The 13472-nt window shown below is 35.7% G+C and overlaps 1 long non-coding RNA gene across 1 annotated transcript in view; it reads left to right on the plus strand.

The window, feature by feature from the left end:
- Positions 1-706: 706 nt before the first annotated feature.
- Positions 707-13472, plus strand: part of LOC149748023 (uncharacterized) — a 107507-nt gene continuing 94741 nt past the window's right edge. The window contains exon 1 of the long non-coding RNA XR_016394964.1: positions 707-2265. This is a non-coding gene — a long non-coding RNA (uncharacterized LOC149748023). The remainder of the gene's footprint in view (positions 2266-13472) is intronic.

Below are 13472 nucleotides of genomic sequence, written 5' to 3' on the forward strand. Positions count from 1 at the left end.
CTCCATGTTAGAGCAGAGTCTGGCATGGCTTAATAATCAGTCAGACTTCATTGAAGGTCTGCATCCCCAAAGCTGTCACATAATCTGAGGTGTGTGTACCTGGCTGAATGTCTAAATGAATGACTGTTAGAAGCCTTGCGTTTCTGGTTGCAAATATTTCCCTGGAGCAGAATGTGCTCCTTGCAGATGAGTGCCCTTACGTGGTCCTCCCCTCTGCCTCCTTGATCATATTCTCCCATTGGAACACATTTATTTTCTCCTATTTGGAAGAAGGAAGTCAAGGAGAAGGCTAGTTCTCATTAACTGAAAAGGAATTTGGGGCTTATTTCATCCTGTAGGATAATCTGATGCCGCCCAACAGAAGGATATAGGGTGACATTCAAGTTATCATGAAACAAGTCAATATCAGAGATAACAGAGACTTTATAATGGGTCTTTTCCATTTGTTTCTCTCTTTCTGATTCTATATCAATGAGAACCCAAATAGCCTATAAAAATCCACCTGTTATTGGTATTCTTCCCGGTACAATTTCAGATTCCTCATCAAGATTCTCAGAGGATACCAGTTTAGGTTTTAGACACTAACAGCCTCACTGTCACATTTCTAAACAGAAAGTCTTTATGGGACAAAAAACCCTTTAGAACATGGGTAGTTCAAAAGCTGAGGAATCTTGGGCAGTACAGTGGTCTTATGGGAAACTGTATGGCTGTTAGTACTTTACGAAGTGTCTTGAGGTTACCATCTGCTGTCATAGGGGGAGAAGTATGGCCTTTGAGAATCTTATCCAAAATATTTGGAAAATGACATTCACGGTGAATGCAAATAGAATCGTAAGATTGCTTTATGTTGCAGTTCTCCCTCATCCTCAGAATCAGTTTGAGGATAATTTCGCATTGGTAGACAACTGCTTCCCACATGTGAATTAAGGTTGAATTATACCAGTGATGTCATTGATGTGGAATAAAAAGTGTTTTGATTTTTAGTGATGGATATTTCACCACAGCTGTGAACGATGCGTTCCATAAAGACTGGTATAAGTCTCCCAGGAGCCCTGTTAAAACCTTACCCATGCAACTCTTTTAGCAACATAATAATGATTAAAAATGGATGCAAAAGTCATTTACCCACAAGGTCAGCATTTTATGTATTTCCTAGTTAATAAGTAAGAAAAAAGGTTCCAACATTATTATACACATGATATATTAGGCTAAAGTCCAGCACATACTTTATTATTAAGCAAGTGTGCAAATTAAAATAAGAGGGTGATCAAATACAGTAAGAGTGACTTTCTGGTTTGAAATAAAAGTATAAGCACACAGTGACTTTGAACTTTAAATATTTGAAGAAAAATAGCCTGGGTCAAAGGTAGAACTAGATTTTTTTTTTTCTTTAAAAGCTCTAAGACTGCCTGCTCTTATTTTGGTTGGATCAAAGCAGATCTTTAGCATTACCGTAACCTGGGTCAGAGCCAGCCTGGGGGGGATGGCTGTGTGCCCAGCAGACCCACTCTGCGGGAACTGCCACGGTGGCCCTCTCCACAGGTGTCCTCCACGGAGCACAGTTCTCTCCTTGTGGGGTCTCAATGATTCACCACTGAATTTTCACTGAAGAAAGAGAGTTTCTCAAAATGGGAAAAAGAAAACAACACCCAGCAACCAAAAACAGGCAACTGTATTTAGCATAGAGAAAGTGAATTATTCCTTTTATGTGCTGTCCTTCACCTGTATGTACAGATCGGATGTGACGTGACTCAGAGCAGATTGCAGCCTTTGCCCAAGACGTCTCTCTGTCTGGGTCCTACTTGGCCACATTTTCAGAAGGACTATTTATTTGAGTCATTTCAAAAATAAAGGCTCCTGGGTTGGGGTTGTCTGGGGGTGATGGTTATCCAGGATGGTTGAAGGCTCAAGAGTGAATGTGAATAATGCGTTTGCCATCTGTGTTCCGAGCTCATGTATTCACGAGTTCGGAGAATGCACGAATTATTTCTAGATGATTTATCGCAGTATCTCCTGAATCTAGCCAAGTGCCTAGCACCTAGCACATTTTATGTACTCAGAAGAATGTGTGTGTGTTGAAATGAATAAAAGGAAAATGAAGAAACTTAAAGTGGGAAAATGAAAATGATGCTAAGTATCAGGTCTAAAAGGTAGTATGTGGCCATTTTCAGGGAACTACCCAGAATTCTGACCCGGAAGAACGAGGCTGTTGAGCACAGGACAGATCAGTGTGGGTGTTCAGGACGAAGACATGAACTTTGCACGGTAAGGATATTGGTTGCCTTTCTCAAAGGTCCTCATAGTGTGGGAACAAGGCTGGCCTGGCAGTTTCCGGAAACCGTTCATGACAGCACACACACCACAGCAGACACATCTCCTCTTCTGGTAGGTCCGATCCAGGAATACTTGCCTCCCTGAACAGTGCCTTCTGTCCTTGTGGCATCCCCTCCTCCTGCTTTCCCCGCCAGAGAGTACATAAATCTTAAGAGCACCATGGATTGGCCTCTAGGCCTGAAAGACGTAGAATGGTTTCCAAAGACACTTAATTTGCAATCAGGAAGTAGCTCAGACATCCAGCTATTTTGGCTTAATTAAGAAAAAAGATCTTTGACAGCTACAAGTGGAAAGTTCTTGGGACGGGACAACCTTTAATAGCCCCAGACTTGGCAACTTTCAAAAGAAATGCTGCCAGTTCTGATTTTAAAACGAACACTATATTTCTGCAACATTTAAACAATTGGTTGATTGAGTGAAACTATCTCCCCAATGTAATTTGACAACATGTAGATGAACAGACGTTTGATTAATTCATCTTCCAATCACTTGTCAAGATGTTGCAAAAGTGGGCTGATTTCTGTTTCACGCAGCTGAGATTTATGATATCATTAAAGAACTAAGGTTCAGTGACTTTAAATTATGCTTGAATTATGACTTAATGTCTTAATTAATAACGGTGGGATATGGAGATTTTCTTTAAAACTTAGTGTGACTTTTTTGGCTTTTAGTGACATTTATCGAGGATAAGTAGGTGCTGAGTGCTCAAATGCACTTTAACCATGCTTTTATCTTATGCTTAGAAAACTACAATAGCCTCTTTGTTTTGCATTTTATGATGCTAATCTCTTTCCTCCAGTCTATCCTATACTGTTAAGGAGATGTTCTTAAATATTATTTAATAGTATAATTTTCCTCTTCAAAAACTTCAACACTATATATGTGTACAAATCTCATTATAACCAATCTAAGTGAACATATGGAAAATAATAAAAGTATCGACAGATGTACTTGAAGGTAGTGAATGTGGAATGTTTGGTTGCATTTTAGAGATTCTTGTTCCTTATCTGTGTTTTCTTATTTTCTGCAATGAGTATATCTTGCCTATGTAAAAATTTTTTAAATTCCCTTTCATATTTTTAAAGTTTCAATAATTCCCATTTCCTTGATTAAAAAAAGAAACAGGAAAGGGACAAAAAGTGAAAAGCATATAGGAAGAATATAGAAATAATCCAGATGTATTAGTAATCACTATCAACATAAGTAAACTAAACTCTCCAGTTGAAAAACAAATGTCATTCTCCAAAGAAGACATACAGCTGGCCAAGATGCACATGAAAAGCTGCTCAACATCACTAATCATTAGAGAAATGCAAATCAAAACTACAATGAGGTATCACCTCACACCGGTCAGAATGGCCATCCTCAAAAAATCTACAAACAGTGAATGCTGGAGAGGGTGTGGAGAAAAGGGACTCCTCCCACATTGTTGGTGGGAATGTAAACTGGTATAACCATTATGGAGAACAGTATGGAGGTTCCTTAGAAAACTAAATATAAAACTACCATATGATCCAGCAATCCCACTACTGGGCATATATCTGGAGAAAAGCAATTTGAAAAGATACATGCATCCCAATGTTCATAGCAGCACTATTTACAATAGCCAAGACATGGAAGCAACCTAAATGTCCATCAACAGAGGAGTAGATAAAGAAGATGTGGTACATATATACAATGGAATATTACTCAGCCCTAAAATAGAACAAAATAATACCATCTGCAGCAACATGGATGAACCTGCAGATTGTCATAGTGAGTGAAGTAAGTCAGGCAGAGAAAGACAAATATCATAAGCTATCGCTTTTATGTAGAATCTAAAAAAAATGGTACAAATGAACTTACTTACAAAGCAGAAATAGAGTCACAGATGTAGAAAACAAACTTACGGTTACTGGGGGGAAAAAGGGGGAGAGGGATAAATAGGGAGATTTGGCTTGACATATACACACTTCTGTATATGAAATAGATAACTAACAAGGACTGACTGTGTAGCACAGGCAACTCTACTCAATACTCTGTAATAACCTATATGGGAAAAGAATCTAAAAAAGAGTGGATATATGTATATGTATAACTGATTCACTTTGCTGTACACCTGAAACTAACACAACATTGTAAATCAACTATACTCCAAGAAAAATTTTTTTAAAAAATCAAAAAAAATGTCAGATTGAATTTTTTTTTAATAAATTTATTTATTTATGGCTGCGTCAGGTAACTGTTGCTGTGCGCAGGCTTCCTGTAGTTGCTGAGAGCAGGGGCTACTGTTTGTTGCGGTGTGTGGCTTCTTATTGCGGTGGCTTCTCTTGTTGTAGAACATGGGCTCTAGGCATGCAGGCTTCAGTAGTTGTGGCACATGGGCTCAGTAGTTGTGGCTCATGGGCTCTAGAGCACAGGCTCAGTAGTTGTGGCGCACAGGCTTAGTTGCTCCGCGGCATGTGGGATCTTCCTGGACCAGGGCTTGAACCCACATCTCCCACACTGGCAGGCGGATTCCCAACCACTGCGCCACCAGGAAAGCCCCAGGTTGAATTTTAAAACAAAAAAATTCCAGCTATATTCTTCTCATAGGATATATACTTAAAACTTTTGGATAAAATTTTAAAGTCAAAGGACAGAAAAAGTGTATCACTCAGAGGTGAACAAAACAAAGTTGGTATGGTTATTTTATTATCATAAAAAGTAAACTTTAAGTCAAGAGGCATTCCTAGGGATGATGACTTTAAGTCAATCCTAAGATATAATAGTTCTCTTTTATATGCACCTAATAATGTAGTCTCAGATTGTACTAGGGGATCTTATAATACATCTCTCAGTAACTTATAGATCAAGCAAACAAAAACATCAGCAAGGAAGTAGAAGATTTGAAAAGTATGATTAACAAGTTTGATCTATTTAACATTATCAGAGAACATTGTACTCTATAACTGAAAAAAAATTTTTTTTTCAAGCATACCAGGAACCTTATGGAAACTGACTACATTCTAAAGCATAAAGGTACTCTCAACAAACGTCAAAAGATCGGTATCATATAGCTTATATTTCTTAAACACAATCCAGTGAACTTAGAAGTTGATAACAAGTTTGAATCTAAGTTTCAAACTCTTAAAACACATAAAACACTTAAAAACACAATTTCAAAGAACTCATAGATTTAAAAAAACCTAATTAAAATTATAAGTAGAAGTAAATGGTAACAAAAATATTATATAGTAAAACTTTTGGTAGAAACTAAAGTAAACTTTGGAATGAATTTTATCTCCTTAAATACTTTCATCAGAAGTAGGCTCAAAATTAATGAGCTAGATTGTTTATCCAATAATACAAGGTTGGTTTAATAGTAGAAATTATTTAATATAATTTACTATATTAACAGATTAAAGGAGAAAAAGTAATTATATTAATAAAAACAGTTACAAAAATAAATAAAACCAGTTAAAAACAAGTTTGACAGAATTCAGCATTCATTCATGATAAAATGCCTTAGCAAGCTTGGAATAAAATTGAACTTTCTTAACCTGAAAAAGGTCTTATACAAAAATGTACAGTAAGTGTCATACTCAACGTGAAGTGTAAGAAGCATTCTTTTTATAACCCAGAACAAGCCAAAGATGCCTACTGTCATTGCTTCTAACCAATATGAAATCAATGAGAGAGTTTTGCAAGTTTATTTGATACTGAAATAAAAACACAAACTCAATTCTATATCCTTGTACCTACAACAATCATGAAATGTAATTAAAATAAAACAGAAAAATACCTTTTTCTAGTATCCCCCAAATCAACAACAATTGCTAATCACCACCACCAAAAAACCATGTCAAAGTATGCATGCCTTTTATGGAGAAAATTATAACATTTTGTTGTATGATATTAATAAGACCTAAACAGATACATGTATACTATGTTCTCAGGCCTTACATTATGAAAAAGTGAATTCTCTCAAATTTTACCTAAACATTTGAAGTAATTCTAACTTGGTTTTTCATGGACTTGAATAAAGTAATTCTGAAATGTATATGGAAGAGCAGAGATGATCAGTGTGGTGTTACTTGCTCAACCAGATGTTGGGACAGTGTGTGTTGTCATAGAAAAAGACAATTAGACCAATAGGAACAAATAAAGAAACTGGACAGATCCTTTTCTATTTGGAATTTGAATTTTAGAAGAACAGGCCTTGTAAATCAATAGGAAGAGGAAGAGCAATGTAATAAATGATGCTGGGAACAGTGATGATCCCTGTGGAAAAAATAAAACTGGAGCCCTATCTCACCTCACACACAAAAAAATTTTAATTCCAGGTGGATTAAATGAAATGCAATATTTAAAACAAATGCTTTGAGAAGACAATATAACAGAGTATCTTTATATTCTGGTGTTTGGATATGGAAGCGTCTCTTAAGATATTTAATGTTAATTTAAATTAAGTACTTCTTTCTAGCAAAAGATAACCATAAATAAAAAAGAGTAAAAGATTAAGCCAAGGGCTGGGGCAAGATATTTCCAACATATGTCACTAAAAAATTATTACTAACTAGTATGTATAAAGAACTCCTATGGCTCAAAAAGGCAGAGGGAAAACTCAACAAAAACTAATAGAAAAGTTGGCAAAAGTGATGAATAAACATTTCACAGATGAGGAAACAGGAAAAGCTTATAAGCATATGAAAAGATGATAAACATCATTAGTAATTAAATCAAATTCAATTTGGTATATTTACATGTTAAACCATAATGAGGTATTTCTCTTTTTTTTTCAGTTTGCTACTATTTTGTTGGTAATTTTTAAAAATTTTTTAAATTTTATTTAATTTATTTTTTTTATACAGCAGGTTCTTATTAGTCATCAATTTTATACATATCAGTGTATACATGTCAATCCCAATTGCCCAATTCAGCACACCACCATCCCCACTGCCCCACGGCTTTCCCTGCTTGGCGTCCATACATTTGTTCTCTACATCTGTGTCTCCATTTCTGCCCTGCAAACCAGTTCATCTGTACCACTTTACTGGTTTCCACAAAAATGCGTTAATATACGATATTTGTTTTTCTCTTTCTGACTTACTTCACTCTGTATGACAGTCTCTAGATCCATCCACTTCTCAACAAATGACCCAATTTCGTTCCTTTTTATGGCTGAGTAATATTCCATTGTATATATGTACCACATCTTCTTTATCCATTCGTCTGTCGATGGGCATTTAGGTTGCTTCCATGACCTTGCTATTGTAAATAGTGCTGCAATGAACATTGGGGTGCATGTGTCTTTTTGAATTATGGTTTTCTCTGGGTATATGCCCAGTAGTGGGATTGCTGGGTCATATGGTAATTCTATTTTTAGTGTTTTAAGGAACCTCCATACTGCTCTCCATAGTGGCTGTATCAATTTACATTCCCACCAACAGTGCAAGAGGGTTCCCTTTTCTCCACACCCCCTCCAGCATTTGTTGTTTGTAGATTTTCTGATGATGCCCATTCTAACCAGTGTGAGGTGATACCTCATCACAATGAGGTATTTCATATGCACCAAACTGGCAAAGATTTTAAAAGTCAGAAAATACCAAGTATTTACAAGGATATAGAATACGGGTTGGCAAACTTTTTCTGCAAAGGGTGGAAGGTAAATATTTCAGACTTTGCAGGCGAGGAGTTCTCTTGTAAGGACTCAACTTTGCCATTGTATCACAAAAGCAATTGTAGACAATATGTAACCAATTGGTGGCTGTTTCCAATACACTTTACTTACAAATTTAAAAAAACCCCAAAACCCAGCAGGCTTGCTTTGCCTTATGGGCTGTAGATTGCTGATCCTTGATGTAAAGGAAAGAGAAATCCCATGGGAGTGTAAATTTGTGTAAACCTTTTGTAATTATCTACCAGAAGAATCATTCACAGTCTGCTCCTACATACGTTACCGTAGAGGAGCTCCAGCATGTATACACCAGTGGCCTGTGCAAAAATGTTCATAACAGGATGTTCATGACAGCAAAATGCTAGAATCATCTCAAATGTGTGTCACCAATAACACGGAGATGAATTTTTTAATATTCATAGAAAGAAATACTATATAACAGAGAATATGGATGAACCATGGCTAAAGGCAGTAACATGGTTGCATGTCAAAAACATAGTGCTGAGAAAAAAGGTCACTGAGGAGTAAAAGAGGCAACACTAAAAATATACATATTTTTAGAATGTCATGCTAGGTGGCAAAACTAAATTGAGAAGCCACAGAATGCAGGACTTTGTTCCCTTCTTGTGGGCAGGACAGAATGTAATATGGGAAGGTCACACAGGGGTTTCTAAGGTACTGGTGCTGTTCTCCTCCTTAATGCAGTTGGTAGATCCTTGGGGGTGTCTTTCATTTTATTCTTTAAATACTAAATATATATTTTATGTTCCTTTATCTATGTGATATTTTCTGATAATATATCAATTCAACGACAGCGTGTGATCAAGGCAATTAGATTTTTTAATTTATTTTCTATTGAGGTAACATTGCTTTATAATGTTATATAAGTTTCACGTGTATAACATTGTATTTCTACTTCTATATACTCTATAGTGTGCTTATCCCCCCAAATTTAGTTTCCATACATTATCATAAAGTTGATCCTTTTTGACCCATTTCACCTTCCCCTCTGCCTCTTCCCCACTGGTAACCACTACTCTGTTCTTTGTATCTACATGTTTGTTTTTGTTTGGTTTGTTCATTTATTTTGGTTTTTTGTTTGTTTTTTATATTCCACATATGAGTGAAATCATACAATATTTGTCTTTCTCCATCTGACTTATTTCACTTAGCATGATAACCTCAAGGTCCATCCATGTTGTCAAAAGTGGCAGAATTCCATCTTTTTTATGGCTGAGTAGTATTCCATTGTGTTTATATTCCACCTCTTCTTTATCCATTCATCCATGAACTGGCACTTAGGCACTTAGGTTGTTTCCATATCTGTTGTGAATAAATGCCTCAACGAACAGAGGAATGAATATATCTTTTGGTATTAGTGTTTTTGTATTCTTTGGATAAATACCCAGAAGTGGGATAGCTGGATAATATGGTAGTTCTATTCTTAATTTTTTGAGGAATCTCTGTACTATTTTCCATAGTGGCTGCACGAATTTATATTCCCACATCCTGGCCAACACATTATTTCTTGCCTTTTTGATAATAGCCATTCTAACAGGTGTAGGTGGTATCTTATTGTGGTTTTGATTTGCATTTCCCTACTAATTAGTGATGTTGGACATCTTTTCATGTGCCTGTTGGTCTCTATGTTTTCTTTGGAAAAATATCTATTCAGCTCCACTGCCCATTTTTTAATCAGGTTGTTTGTTTTTCTGTTGTTGAGTTGTATCAAGTTAACTAATGTTTTAGAACAATTACTCTGGTACAGGTATTCAGTACTAACCAGAGGGATGTAAAGAAGTATTAGGCAGACTAGTTAAGAGATTGTTAGAGTACTCCATGCATAAGGAGCCTTGGTCATGTAATTTGAGAGAAAGAAGTAAATTCAAGAAACTTTTAAGATACAGATGTAAAGATCTTGGGTAGAGGTGGAAAGCTTGGGAAGCATGGATAAGACTAGCAAACGTTTTTTGTTGTTGATGTTGTTTACATCTTTTATATTTTCTGAGCGCTTGTTGAAGACGTTAAGAAAATGAGGGAAAGAATTAATGAAGAACTTTTGAGTGATCTAACCAAGTAATTTTGCCCCAGAAGAGCCTACATGAAATGTTTACTGGAACAAACACAAAACAGGAAAAACAAAACAAATATTTATTGTAAAAATTCCCACGAAAAGTTGAACAGCATTTATTTTGACGTAGTGATGAAAGAATAACTCATAGTAATATTATTTAATGAATAATGACCAAACAGTTGGCACCATATAAATAGTAGCTACTTTGAACAGGAAAAGGTAGGAAGAAATGTGATCAACTTACCCATGGTGGTTAAGAGTATGAGTTCAAACGCTGAGTGATCTTTGGCAACGTTTTTAATGTTTTTAAAACTCAGTTTCCAATCTGTAAAATGGGTGTAATGATATCTATTTCAGATAATTTTTGTGGGACTTGACGTAGTGTTTTCATGTGCTTACTACATTGCATAGCACATGAGAAAAACTTGGTAAATGACAGACAACAGAAGTATAATGATATAAAACATAGGAGACATTGTGTCTTTTAAAGAAATATTTGGTAAGTTGTTTTTCCTAACATTATCTTGACCTGTTTATATCAATAATAATGTTTTTACAAGTGGAACCATCAGCTGCCTGGCTTTGCTGCTTTGCTGGTGTTGCTCTTTTCCTCCAACACTTTGAAAAAACGCGGGATGATACAACTGGATTTATTTTAGCTCATACTTTGATACAGTTACTTTTCTCTCAATGACTTTGGAAAGGGCAAATTCACTGAATAAGTGTAGCTGTGATTTCACAAAACGTATCTCACACTTCTGTGCTTTGGAGTGTATCCTTAGAGAAAAAAGTTGAACATACCCGTCTCACTCCTAGCCATCTGCAAGAGAGAAATGGGTAAAAGCTGGGCTTACATGCATTGAAATTCTGAGTTCTGAGCTTGTCATTTCTGTGGGAAACTCAGTTATAATAAAAAAAATAGAGTGGGTAAAAGGAAGGAAGGTGAGAGCCCTTGCACAGGAAGGACGACGGTCACTGTTTGGAGTGAATGATTTACATTAACTGCCTATACAACTCAAATTGCACTGATAATAGTTGAATTTCCTGCTGTATTTTTTATTGGGTACATTCAACCTTTAATGGCTCAAAACTTTTTTTTTTCTCATTTAATAGTAAGAGCAATAAAGTCATATCTTAACTACATGAAAGGGGATTACTTTAGGATTTTTAAAATATGCATTGCCTTGGGAGAAAAACACACAACCTTCAAGGTGAAATGTGAAATATTGCCTTTCAATTATTAATTATATTTTATGGAGATACTATTTCAATCTTACTTGACTTTTGAATTAGACTGTTTAACGCTTGGGGCCATATACAGCTACTATAAGAAATTAACTTCAGAAATACTTTAAAAGAAAATAAAGAGAAAGAAAATGGAAACTTGGCTTCTTTATGAAAACCTGAAAACTCTTTCTAGTAATTTTCTCAAGTTGATCAAGCAGGTAGTCTGTTAATTGTCATATTTGTAATATTTTAATAGTAAGTTACTAATCACCAAAACAGTGCCTTATTTGGAAGTGGTTTTGGTATATTTTACATAAGAGTAAAAGTTAGATTTTCCTAAAGATGTAGCTAGTCTTTGCAACTGGGGAGGTGGGTCGGGGGGAGAAGTAGGTTGGTCACTTCTAACTATAATTTGTTTTCATTCACTTGTTCTTCTTATGTAGGTTTTAATATGTCAAGTTAAGTAAATAATGAAAAAAGAAAAGATCAAATAAATGCACAGGGAATATCAGAGATATTCTTGACCAGGAACTCATTCATTAGAAAAATTTAGTAATAGTATTTCACAACTTCCTTTACAACTAGGACAAATAAGTAGTGACCAAAGCACCGTTTACATAGATTAAAAGCATGGATACATTCAATCATAGCAATTAAAAACATTTTTCAGTTTGGTAAAATCCGAAGTAAATTCTTGTAACTTGTTAAAAAAATAAATGATCCGAACGAATGTTTCGCTTTTGGAGAGTTGTGTAGACAGGAGCCAATCTCAACGTCAGGTTGGTAGTATGTGCATCATCATCAAAGTGAAGCAACTGGTTACAGGGCCCACAGCGCTCTCTGATGGGTGACACAAGATATGATAAGCCACGGACTGAATTGGAATCTCTGTTTGCTCAGGCCGTTGGCTGTCTCTCAATGATGAAGGATGGAGGTATATGACTGGCAGGAAAACCCAAGAGTGTGTTAGTAAATAAAGTGAAAAATGAGGGCTAGCCTCAGTCTTATTAACTCCACAGCAATAAGAACACATGGCAGAGTGTAAACTTTATTCCACAAGATTGAGAAATGATTATAATGGCCAGTACTCTTCAGTGCTTGTGATACACTAGCCACTTGACTAAGAACTTCACATACCTTATGCCATCTCTTGAGTCTCGATCCTCCTGACAACACTGTGTAGTAATTACTGTTGTTATCACCATGTTATAAGGAGGAAGCTGAGGCCAAGGAAAGCTAAATAAATTGGATCAAAGTCACAAGCTAAATAAATAAATGAACTAGGTTTTGAACTTAGGTCTCTGATTCCAGAGCCCATATTTTAAACCCCTTACTGTGGTTCTGGGGTAAGGTAAGACTAAGTGACTCCCACTGTAGGAGATTCTACTGTGAGACCAGGATTAAGTGTTTGATTTGAGGATCTAGTAATAATACCTATGCCTTCTGCGTGACCAATGATAAATATGAAAGATCTGATAAGATATATTGGTTGTTATCTATCATAAAAAGTCTACAAATAATAAATGCTAGAGAGGGTGTGGAGAAAAGGGAACCTTTGTACACTGTTGGTAAGAATGTAAATTGATACAGTCACTATGGCAAATAGTATGGAGTTTCTTAAAAAACTAAAAATAGAACTACCGTATGATCCAGCAATCCCATTTCTGGGTATACATCTGGAAAAGAAGAAAGCTCTAATTCAAAAAGATATGTGCACTCCAATGTTCATAGCAGCACTATTTACGATAGTCAAGACATAGAAATAACCCAAATGCCCATCAACAGATGACTGGTTTGAGATGTATACACACACACACACACACACACACAAAATGGAATATTACTCAGCTATAAAAACAATGAAACGTTGCCATTTGCAGCAACATGGATGGACCTAGAGATTATCATACCAAGTGAAGTAAGTCAGAGAAAGACAAATATGTTATCACTTATATGTGGAATCTAAAAAATAATACAAATGAATCTGTATGTGCAAAACAGAAACAGACTCATAGACATGGAAAACAAACTTATGGCTACCAAAGGGGAAAGAGAGGGATGGATAAGTTAGGAATCTGAGGTTAGCAGATACAAACTACTATACATAAAATACATAAGCAACAAGGATTTACTGTATAACACAGGAAACTATATTCAGTATCTTGTAATAACCTATAATGGAAAATAATCTGAAAAAGA

Source organism: Delphinapterus leucas, chromosome 11 (assembly GCF_059928025.1).
Source record: "Delphinapterus leucas isolate spDelLeu-1000000601 "Yukka" chromosome 11, BTC_Dleu_Yukka2, whole genome shotgun sequence".
Classification (NCBI taxonomy): domain Eukaryota; kingdom Metazoa; phylum Chordata; class Mammalia; order Artiodactyla; family Monodontidae; genus Delphinapterus; species Delphinapterus leucas.